The following is an 11,637-nucleotide window of genomic DNA, read 5'->3' as shown; positions in this document are numbered from 1 at the left end:
CTGCGATGATATCCCAACATAAACAAGACGAACCTGTGCTGATCTAAGAAATCGGGAATGAGTTACCGAATTCTTAGTAGAAAATGGGAATGGGTTAACGAACTCATAATAGGACACGGGAATGGGTTACCGAAATCTTAGTAGAAAACGGGAATGGGTTACCGAAATCTTAGTATAAAATGGGAATGGGTTAACGAACTCATAATAGGACACGGGAATGGGTTACCGAAATCTTAGTAAAATACGGGAATGGGTCAACAAAATCTTAATAGAAAACGGGAATTAGTTAACAAAATCTTAATAGGAAATGTGAACAAGTTAACAGAATCCTACTAGGAAACGGAAATGGGTTAACAAAATCTTAATAGGAAATGGGAACGGGTTAAATAAATCCTAATAGAAAACAGGAATGAGTTAACGAAATCATAATAGGGAACAGGAATGGGTTAACGAAATCTTAGTAGAAAACGAGAAAGAGTTAACAAAATCTTAATTGGAAATGGGACTGAGTTAACAAAATCCTAATAGGAAATAGGAACGGGTTAACGAAATCTTAATAGGAAATGGGAGTGGGTTAACAAAATCTCAATAGAAAATGGGAACGGGTTAAAGAAATCCTAAAAGGAAACGGGAACGAGTGAATGAAATCTTAATAGGAAACGGGAATGGGTTAACAATATCTTCATAGGAAACGAGAGCAGGTTAACGAAATCTTCTTAGGAAATGGGAATGGGATAACGAAATCTTAAGGGAAAACGGGAATGGGTTAACGAAATCTTCTTAGAAAACGGGAATGGGTTAAGGAAATCTTAATGGAAAACGGGAATGAGTTAACGAAATCTTAATAGGAAATGGGAATGGGTTAACAAAATCTTGATAGAAACGGGAATGGGTTAACAAAATCTTATTATGAAAAGGGAATCAGTTAACATAATGTTATTAAGGTATGGGAACAGGTCAACGAAATCTTAATAGGAAACGAGAATGTGGGTTAACGAAAACGTAATAGGAAACGGGAAAGGGTTAACAAAATCTTAATAGGAAACGGGAATGAGTTAATGAAATCTTATTAAGAATCGGGCATGGTTAATAATATCTTATTAGGAAACAGTAATGGGTTAACAAAATCTTTTTAAGATATGGGTACAGGTTAACAAAATTTTAATGGGAAATGGGAATGGGTTAACAAAATCTTAATAGGAAACAGGAATGGGTTAATGAAACCTTAATAGGAAACGGGAATGGGTTATCAAAATCATAATAGGAAACGGGAAGGGGTTAACACAATCATAATAGGAAACGGGAATGGGTTAACGAAATCTTGTCAGGAAATGGGGATGGATTAACAAAATCTTAATAAGAAACAGGAAGGGATTAACAAAATGCTAGTAGTAAACAGGGATCGGTTTACGAAATCTTAACAGAAAACGGGAATGGGTGAACAAAATCTTAATAAGGAACAAAAATGGGTTAGCGAACGCATGATAGGAAACGGGAATTGGTTAACGAAAGCTTAATAGGAAACGGAAATGGATTAACAAAATCTTAATAGTAAACGGGAATGGATTAGTGATATCTTATTCAGAATCAGGAATGGGTTAACAAAATCTTATTAGGAAACGGGAACGGGCTAACGAAATCCTAAAAGGAAACGGGAACGGGTTAATGAAATCTTAATAGGAAATGGGAACGGGATAACGAAATCTTATTATCATATTAGGAAATGGAAATGGGTTAACGATATCTTCACTGGAAACGAGAACAGCTTAACGAAATCTTCTTAGGAAACGGGAATGGGTTAACGAAATCTTCTTAGGAAACGGGAATGAGTTAACGAAATCTTAATGGAAAACAGGAATGTGTTAACAAAATTTTAATAGAAAACGGGAATGGGTTAACAAAATCTTGATAGAAAACGGGGTGGGTTAATGACATCTTAGTAGGAAACAGAAATGGGTTAACGAAATCTTATTAGGAAAAGGGAATCGGTTAACGTAATGTTATTAAGGTATGGGAACAGGTTAACGGAATCTTAATAGGAAACAGGAATGGGTTAACGAATACTTAATTGGAAACAGGAATGGGGTAACATAATCTTAAAAGGAAATTTGAATGGATTAACAAAATCTTAATAGGAAACGGAAATGGGTTAATGAAATCTTATTAAGAATCGGGAATGGTTAACAATATCCTATTAGGAAACAGTAATGGGTTAACGAAATCTTTTTAGGAAATGGGCGCAGGTTAACAAAATCTTAATAGGAAATGGGAATGGGTTAACAGAATCTTAAGAGGAATCAGGAATGGGTTCCTAAAATCCTAATAGGAAACGGAAATGGGTTAACGAAATCTTATCAGGAAACGGGAATGGGTTAAAAAAATCTTAATAGGAAACAGGAATGGGTTAACGAACACCTAATAGGAAATGGGAAAGGGTTGACTAAAATCTTAATAGGAAACGGGAATGGATTAATGATATCTTATTCGGAATCAGGAATGAGTTAACAAAATCTTACTAGGAAACGGGAATGGGCTAACAAAATCTTTTATGAAATGGGAATGGGTAAACGAAATCTTCATAGGAAACGGGAATGGTTAACAAAATCTTCATAGGAAATGGAAATGGGTAAACGAAATCCTAACAGGAAACGGGAATGGTTAACAAAATCTTCATAGGAAATTGAAATGGGTTAACGAAATCCTAATAGGAAACGGGAATGGGTTAACAAAATCATAATAGGAAACAAGAATGGGTTAGAAAATCTTAATAGGAAATGGGAATGGGTTACCAAAATCTTAAGAAAATTGGGAATAGGTTACTAAAATTTTACAGGAAATGGAAATGGGTTATCGAAATCATAATAGGAAACGGGAATGGGGTAACAAAATCCTAATAGGAAACGAGAATGGGTTAACAAAATCTTGATAGGGAACGGGAACAGGTTTACGAAATCTTAAAAGGAAGCAGGATTGGGTTAACGAAATCCTAATAGGAAACAGATATCGGTTAATGAAATCTTAATAGAAAACGGGAATCGGTTAACGAAATCTTAATAGAAAACGAGAATGGGTTAGCGAAATGTTAATAATAATGATAAAAGTGATGGTAAAAGTAATGGAATATACATCCCGCTAATAATAACAATAACAATAATAATAATAATAATAATAATAATAACGACAGAAACATTACGTTAATTAGAATTGCGAGGAGGGCAGTTCAACATCAGACATCACAAGGCCATAACATTAGCCGTTAAAGAAAAAAAGAGAATTTTATGACACTCTTACCTTTTTAGTAGAGAAGCATCCTCTCTCTAATAGGAACTTGAACAAACTGTTGCTGAATGAAAAAAATATCAGCATTATTTAGAAATGTTATGTTACTAAGACAATATCACCTCTCTCTCTCTCTCTCTCTCTCTCTCTCTCTCTCTCTCTCTCTCTCTCTCTCTCTCTCTCTCTCTCATTCGCACACATTAGTGTCATTTAGGGAACCCCTTCTTCATTGCAAGGAGAGCAAACAGACCGAAATTAGAAGAGGAAGATAGAGTTGCACATGAACACAAAAATACATATTGTCCATCTCTCTCTCTCTCTCTCTCTCTCTCTCTCTCTCTCTCTCTCTCTCTCTCTCTCTCTCTCTCTCTCTCCCCAAAAGAGTTTATAGAACTAGAAGAAGAGATTACCATAACCCAACACTTTTACAAAATGTTCCGAAAGACAGCTAACGAAAGAAAGACACCACAAGGACAGAAACTAGGCAATGTTCCTCCAATCTACAAGAAAGGACCAAAAGAACCTGACAACTACAGACCTGTGCGTCTAACTTCAGTGCCTTGCAAAATTTTTGAGCCAATTATAGTAGATTCAATAGTAGAACATATAGAGAAAAACAATCTTCTGATAGACAGCCAACGTGGTCCTGTGTGGCAAATCTGTTGGAATTTTTCCACATGTTTAGCATTTATGACAAAAGTAGGGCAATAGACATCATATACTTAGATGTTCACAAGGCTTTTGACAAAGTCTCTCACAGAAAAAGTTAATAGTTAAAATTAGATCATTAGGCATCCTTTCCGAGCTAGCTGAATGGATCGAAAATTGGCTGACAAACAGAAAACAGAGTTTGTAATCAACAGAGCAGCTCTAGAGTAGGCAGCTGTTATAAGCGGAGTACCTCAAGGATCCATCCTTGGCCAATTACTATTTCTGATCTACATTAATGACATAGATTTAGGATTAACTAGTACAATAGTCGGCTAAGAAGAGTGGCAGAGATCCCTACGTTGTTTCTGAACGATTCCATTTTGCCATACGAAGATAGCATTAAGTTTTTTCGGTGAGACATTAACTTTCTCTCAGTATATTAATGAGGTGGTAGAATAGCCAAATTTACGGACGATACTAAACTGTGCATAAATGCTGCAAACTCAGAAGACGTAAAAGCCTTAAGAGAGGATCTACTTGAGTTAGGTGAATAGTTCGGAAAATGGCCAATGCCTTTCAACTGTGGGAAATGCAAAATTATGCACATACATTATGCTAACCCACAATGAAGTAATGAAATAGAAAATGTGGGCATGGAAGAAAATCTCAGCATAGTTTTTAGCAAAGATTTGAAGTTCATCGAACAGAGCAGAAAATCTGGAAAGCAAGCATAAAAACTAATAGGATACAAACTGGAATTGAAAAGATACAACACCGTTCAATGTGGTAATTTCTTCACATACCAGCAAGTCCTAGATTTCGTCAATGTCGTGTACTTTATTTCGATATTCGTGGTCTTCATGCAAATATTCAAGACCTTACAGTTGCGTCCAGAAAACATGATATTCTTTTGTGCTCTGAAACTGTGGTTTCTAATATGAGACATTCATCTGCGCTCCTTATAACTGGTTTTAAGAAGCCAATAACTTTCAAATGGGATGCCATTCCTAGGGCCAGGAGAATGGCGGTGTATATTAGGACTGAGTACCCTGTAGATGTCATAAGGTTCAGTAATAAAAGTTTGTGGCAGGCATAACAACTTCTTTTTCTGTTTGATCTACTGGAATCCAGACATGGATGCTTCTATCTTTGATTGTCTTCTTACCATTATGGCTAAGAAACAAGAAGATGATAGAAATGCTTCTTTTGCCTTTGTTGGTGATTTCAATGCTCACCATAGGGAGGGGTTAAATTCTGTTTCTCCTACCGATCGCCATGGCTTAAGAGCTTGAGACTTTGCCTCTGAATCAGGCTGTGAGCAAATCCTAAGTGAAGCAACTCACAAGTCTGGTGCTTGGACATCATATACACCGACTCCCCTGGCGTTATAACAAGTAAGGTTGATTCTCCAGTTGGGACATCTGATCATGCCTTGATTTCGTTAGTAGTGAAGACTGAGCAGCCTAACCCTGATGTATCATACTCATGTAAGATTTATATGAAATCTCAAGCCGACTGGAATGGGATTTTAAGTGATCTTTTTGGGCTTGAATTGGTCACAATTGTATAGTAGTGTTGATCTCGTTGTCCCTTTGAATGAGAATCTAGTCATCATAATTGATATGTATATGTATCCTTTCTCGTGTGCTAAGATACCTAGTGAAGGACATCCCATGGTTCAACGATTGTTGTAGATGTGGTTATTTGGAGAAGCAGGAGGCCTATCATCTTTGGAAAGGTAACAGCACAGATTTGAATTAGAATAATTATACTCAGCTTAGAGCTTTTGCTCAGAGAATCCATGCTTCAACTGAAAAGGAATATAATTTAACCATAAAAGATACCCTTTCTGGTACAACTCAGGAACATAAGTGGTGGACTACCCTTAATTCTGCACTCTTTGATGTAGATGCAACAGTTCCTCCTTTACTTAAACTAGATGGCTCAATTACTCACTGTCCAAAAGAAAAGCCAACCCTGATGAGTTTGACAGTAAACAGAGCAATGAGAAACTTGATCTTTCTCATTCTTGATATCCTGAGGCTAACCTAACTAGTTTAGCTTTTCGATCTCGTGAAATTAAAACTCTGTTGATGGACCTTGATGCTTATGGAGGTGTAGGCCCAAATGGTATTTTTCCATTGTTTTTTATAAAGACAGCAGATTTCTCAGCTCTAAAGTTATCTGTTGGTTTGCGTAAGTTAGCAAGAAGAGGAGATTTAGCACTTGTTGGAGAATGGGTAATGTTACTCCTATGTAAATGTGCTTGTGGTAGCTCAAGTCCAACTGATTACCGCCCAATTTCCCTAACTCCCATATTATCTAAATTTTTTTAACGTCTTTTGGAAAAACGTCTAGGCCATTACTTTTCATACTATATACACATGACATGTGGTTTGGCATAGAAAAAAGGCTTGTTGCATATGCAGATTATGCTACACTCTTTGCATCAATTCCATCTCCGGAATGTAGATTTGGGGTTGCTAATCCCTTAATAGAGATCTGCTAAAATTAGTACATGGTGCAAATTATGGGTCATGAAGTTGATTCCTAACAAATCCCAAAGTATTATTGTAAGTGGATCAAGGACAATGGGTCCTCAACATCCAGATCTCAGCATTGATAATTTTTCTTTAGCTCTGTTTGACTCTTAAAAATTTAGGTGTGATTCTCGACAGAAAATTTACTTTTGAGAAACACATTTGGTCTGCGTCTTCTTCAATTACACAAAAAATTGGCTTATTGAGAAAGTCTTTTAAGATTTTCGGTTACCAATTTATTCTGAAGAAGTCTTTTGAATTTCTTATTCCTGATGTAAAGATTAATCTCAGGCTTCATCATTCAGTCAGTTCGTCATAATATTTTTTTATAAATCTGACCATCCTTTGTATTCAGATCTTCCCGGACAGTACCACAGTACCATCCTGTTCTTAATACTAAGTATGCAGTTAATGTTAATAATCAGGCCTTCTCCATCATGAGGTTCAATGCTACACAGTAGTCTAAAATCTTAATTCCAGCTGTTACCAAGTTGTGGAATGATTTTCCTAATCGGGTAGTTGAATCGGTAGAATTTCAAAAGTTCAAACTTGCAGCAAACGTTTTTATGTTGAACAGGCTGACATAAGTAGTTTATATATAAGATATCTGTTTTGATGTTTCTACTATTTTTAAAACGTTTTATTAGTTGTTAATTATTTCTCATATCGTTTATTTATTTCCTTATTTCCTTTTCTCATTGGGGTATTTTTCCTTGTTGGAGCCCTTAGGCTTATAGCTTCTCGCTTCACCAACTTGAGTTATGGCTTGGCTATTAATGATAATAATAATAATAATAATAATAATAATAATACATTAACAGACTTCCAGCGGATGTAGTAAACAGTAACAATGTAAACGAGTTCAAGAATAAGTTAGACAAGATCATAAAAACTTTCTAAACATTCAAACCAAATCGCTCTACTCAAGAGCCAATATAGTCCCCCCAGATAGACTAGAAACTCTTTGAGACATCCAAAATCCTTGTAACTCTCTCTCTATGAACCCGGAAGTTAGAAAAGGAAGATAGGATTGCATTTAAAACACACACAGACAAAACACATGCTGTCTATTCCATTCCCCATATGTCTGTATTTCTGTCTGTCCATTCCCAATCTCTCTCTCTCTCTCTCTCTCTCTCTCTCTCTCTCTCTAAGAGCCCTGATCTCGTTGCAACCTCAGGTGGAGCAATATTTCAAGGGAGAGATTTTTCAATTGGCGAGGGAAGAAGACGCACTGCTGGAATTCTTGGATGGGGATTATAAATCGACTCTGCCCTGAGCCAAACAAGGAAAAAAGCAGGAAGGGTTAAAAAAAAAGACAATAAAACACAGTTGCTGTTTTGTTTATTGTTATATTGTTTCTCTTCGGGAGAGAAAACAATGAATTTAAACTGTTATACTTTCAGTACTATAATCATTTTTGTTAAAATGAGAACAGATATAAACCAATGAATAAAGATTTCTTTTTGCCTATTGGTGTCAATTACTGCAGACAATAGTCTTTAAATTTAAATTATCTCTCTCTCTCTCTCTCTCTCTCTCTCTCTCTCTCTCTCTCTCTCTCTCTCTCTCTCTCTCTCCTGTAGAATCAGGAACACATTTATAAACGCGATGAATGGCGCTGTTACGAATACATATGATTTGTATACTAGTTAAATTTTCCTCCGTCTGTGATTGTGAAAAAATAGAAAATAAACTGGATTTTCTTTCATTAAGATGAGAAATTTCTACGTGAATATGAGATATAATAGATAACTGTACAATCCTCTTATGAAAAATCTTAAATTCCACTTAACTTTCAATAAGTATTGATTACGACAAAAGAATAAAAATGAGACACGGAAAAACTTTTACTTGTAGGCCTACTGCACTATACTTGATGGGAGCTGTAATTTTGAGGTACAGTACATTCATATGCTGAATAGGCTTTCACGTTTCTATGGCTACAAGTATCTATCTAGCTATACCTCACTCTGAATCTTTCATACAATCGTTATTGTTATCGGATTTATTTTCTAAGGGGAAAAAAAAAACTTATGATCAATGGCATTATTAATTGTACGATTTAAAATGTACTTAACGCGTTGAAAAGGTTTGCGTATCTCCATGATCAGGGAAACTGTAATATTCAGGGATACCCATACTAGGTTGGTTTGCTGAGAGAGATCAGACGAAAATCTATCACCATCACCAATCCGCGGTAGCCAGCGTGGTGATGAAAACTGGCCAAACCCTAGACATGATTTAAGTTTTCACAAGTATTTTTGGAAACAAAGGACAACTGTTTTGAAATTTAGTATTTATTTTTTGTTGACTGAATTAATTGATGATGAGTTATCTAGAGCCAATGGTTAGGGTGTTGGGCCTTTTCTTGGTTAAAAAAAAAAAAAAAACGAGATTTCTAGTTAAATTGACTACGTGCAGAATTAAAGAAGGCATGAATTATGGAACTTTTACATTTATGTTATGTATGATGGGCCCATGAATGAATTCATCGTGTTTGAAGTCGAAGCTAATAATAATAATAATAAAAAAAATCAGGATATCGAAAGCCACTGGTTACGATGGAATAACTGCTGAGATGATCTTAGCTGAAAATGAAGTGACTTCCAGAATACTTACAAGATTATTTTGTAGAATGTCGAATGAAGAGGCAAAGCCTGATGAATGGGAATTAGGAGTGTTGGTGAAAATGAAAAAAAAAGGGAGACTTGACGGATTGCAATAATTACGAGGCATCACACTTACGTCAGTTTTCATGAAAATATATAGCATGCTTATTCTAAAGAGACTAGAGAGAAAGATTGATGGAAAGCTGAGAGATGAACAAGCAGGATTTCGAAAAGTTAGAAGTTTTAATAGCCAAATTTTCATTTCAAGACATGTACAGCAATGCGTAGAATATAGAAATCCACTTTTGATGGCATTTGTAGACTATGAAAAAGCCTTTAATAGTGTGCACCGGCCAATTTTGTGGAGAGTCCAGCGTTATTATGGAATTCCTCTTAAATATGTAAATTTGAACAAGTTTATTCGTGAGCATAGCAAGTGCAAAGTTAATGTTAGTGGAGTCCTACCAAATGAATTTTCCGTGAACAGTGAAGTACTCCAAGGAAATGTGTTTTCACCTATGTTGTTTATCCTCCTCATGGATTTTGTAATGCTTAGAACAGTTGAGAATGGTGGAGAAAGATTGGATTGAATTGGTAATAGGAAATTAGCTGACCTAGAGTATGCTGATAATGATGTCTTTATTAGCAGAACACCACAGGATTTGCAATGGCTGCTTACCAGAATGCATGGAATATCACACGAGGTTGGGCTCAAGATAAATAGAACAAAAACAGAGATGATTAGAACGACAATGGCATATGCAATGGAAGACGATATATCATTGGAAGGAGAAAAGATTGATGAGGTAGAATCATTTAAGTATTTAGGAAATATGATCTCCAATAAAGGGTCATTAGAATTAGAGTTTAGTGAAAGATTAAAAAAAACAGGCAATGGGTGGTTAAGTAAAATTTGGAAATCAAATCGCTTGAAATTTCATATAAAAACAAACTATATATCAGTTATGTAAGATCTGTGTTACTGTATGGACATTAGTTGTGGTATGGCAATGAGACAATCTCCAACAGATTTAGCAGATTTGAGAACAAAGCCCTCAGAAGAAAATTGGGAGTTGAATGGTAGGACAGGATTAGAAATGAAACTATAAGAGAGATTACTCAAGTGCCATATGTGGATGAGATCATGGTGAGTGGTAAATGGAGATGGTTTCGGCATGCTCTTCGCACTCCCCAAGAGAAATTGGCTCACCAAATGTTTAACTGGGCTCCACAAGGCACTAGAAGAGTTGGATGACCCAGACCTACATGGCTAAGAACTATGAAGCGTGAAGTAGGAGATGAGGAGTGGAGAGGTATTGAATTAAAAGCTCAAGATAGAGACGAGTGGCGGAATCTAACCGAGACCCTTTGCGTTAATAAGCGTAGCAGGATAGGATGATGATGACGATGATTAAAAAGTATGGTCGCATTTTAGAAAAATCTAGCTTATGAAAATACGAATAAAATGTTTTAATATCAAAAGAAAAACTATGTACTGAAATTATAAATAACTCTTATACCGTAGAAACCTTTCAACTGAAATTGAATATAAATTTATTTTTGTATAGAACTACGATTAGTTACTCCTATATACTTTTTTTTATCTACAAATAATTTATCAACTAAAATCATGAATAATATTCTCGTAATACAATATAACAGATCAACTTTAGAAACTGCCACCACAAAAAAAAAAAAAAAAAAAAAAAAGGAGAAGAAGAAGAAAAAGAAAAAAGAAACTAAGCAATAAATGTATGCATATATAAACTGGTACTTTGGTTTTCGAATTATACGCCCTCAAACATGTCACAAAAGACAGGCAGATAATCAAGCAAAAAAAAAAAAAAAAAAAAAAAAAAAAGCAAAAATGAAATAAAAGTAAAAAAATAAATAACCTTGGGCGGAGCTACAGAAACAGGAAATGCAACTTTTAAGACGCCTACACTCTCATTGATGTTAACGTCAATAAGATTGTCTCTGTACTACATCGCGTGTTGAACAGTCCATCATTCATAACACAAGTTGTCAATGATATGCGGAGGTATGAGAAGCATGTCATTCTCTCTATACCTCTTCGGATTAAAATGTCTCCTTTATATGAAGTTGTTAATCTAATATCGATAGATTTGTGGTACTTAGCTCGGCTAGATTGTACCAATTTCTATTTCCAAAAGCATGGAAACTTGCAATAGTAATACTATGGTATAGTCCATTTCTTTTAGCGATGCAGATTTGCACCGACTCGCAGCGGTGCCCTTTTAGCTCGGAAAAGTTTCCTGGTCGCTGATTGGTTAGAATTATCTCGTCCAACCAATCATCGATCAGGAAACTTTTCCGAGCTAAAAGGGCACCGCTGCGAGTCGGTGCAAATCTGCATCGCTAAAAGAAATTGACTATAGTTGCTGAGCCAGGAAAAGATCCTAGTAATGCAAGCAATTACAGACCAATTTTATTGAGTTAAGACCAGATATCAACCATATGTAGACTAGGGGCTCAAATTAGACACGATTTCTTTTTTTAAATGGAGACTAAGACAGAAAACATAGGTTTACCTA

Source organism: Palaemon carinicauda, chromosome 9 (genome assembly GCF_036898095.1).
Source record: "Palaemon carinicauda isolate YSFRI2023 chromosome 9, ASM3689809v2, whole genome shotgun sequence".
In the NCBI taxonomy this organism is placed as follows: Eukaryota; Metazoa; Arthropoda; class Malacostraca; order Decapoda; family Palaemonidae; genus Palaemon; species Palaemon carinicauda.
The sequence above is the reverse complement of the archived record's forward strand: the minus strand, read 5'-3'. Positions refer to the sequence as shown.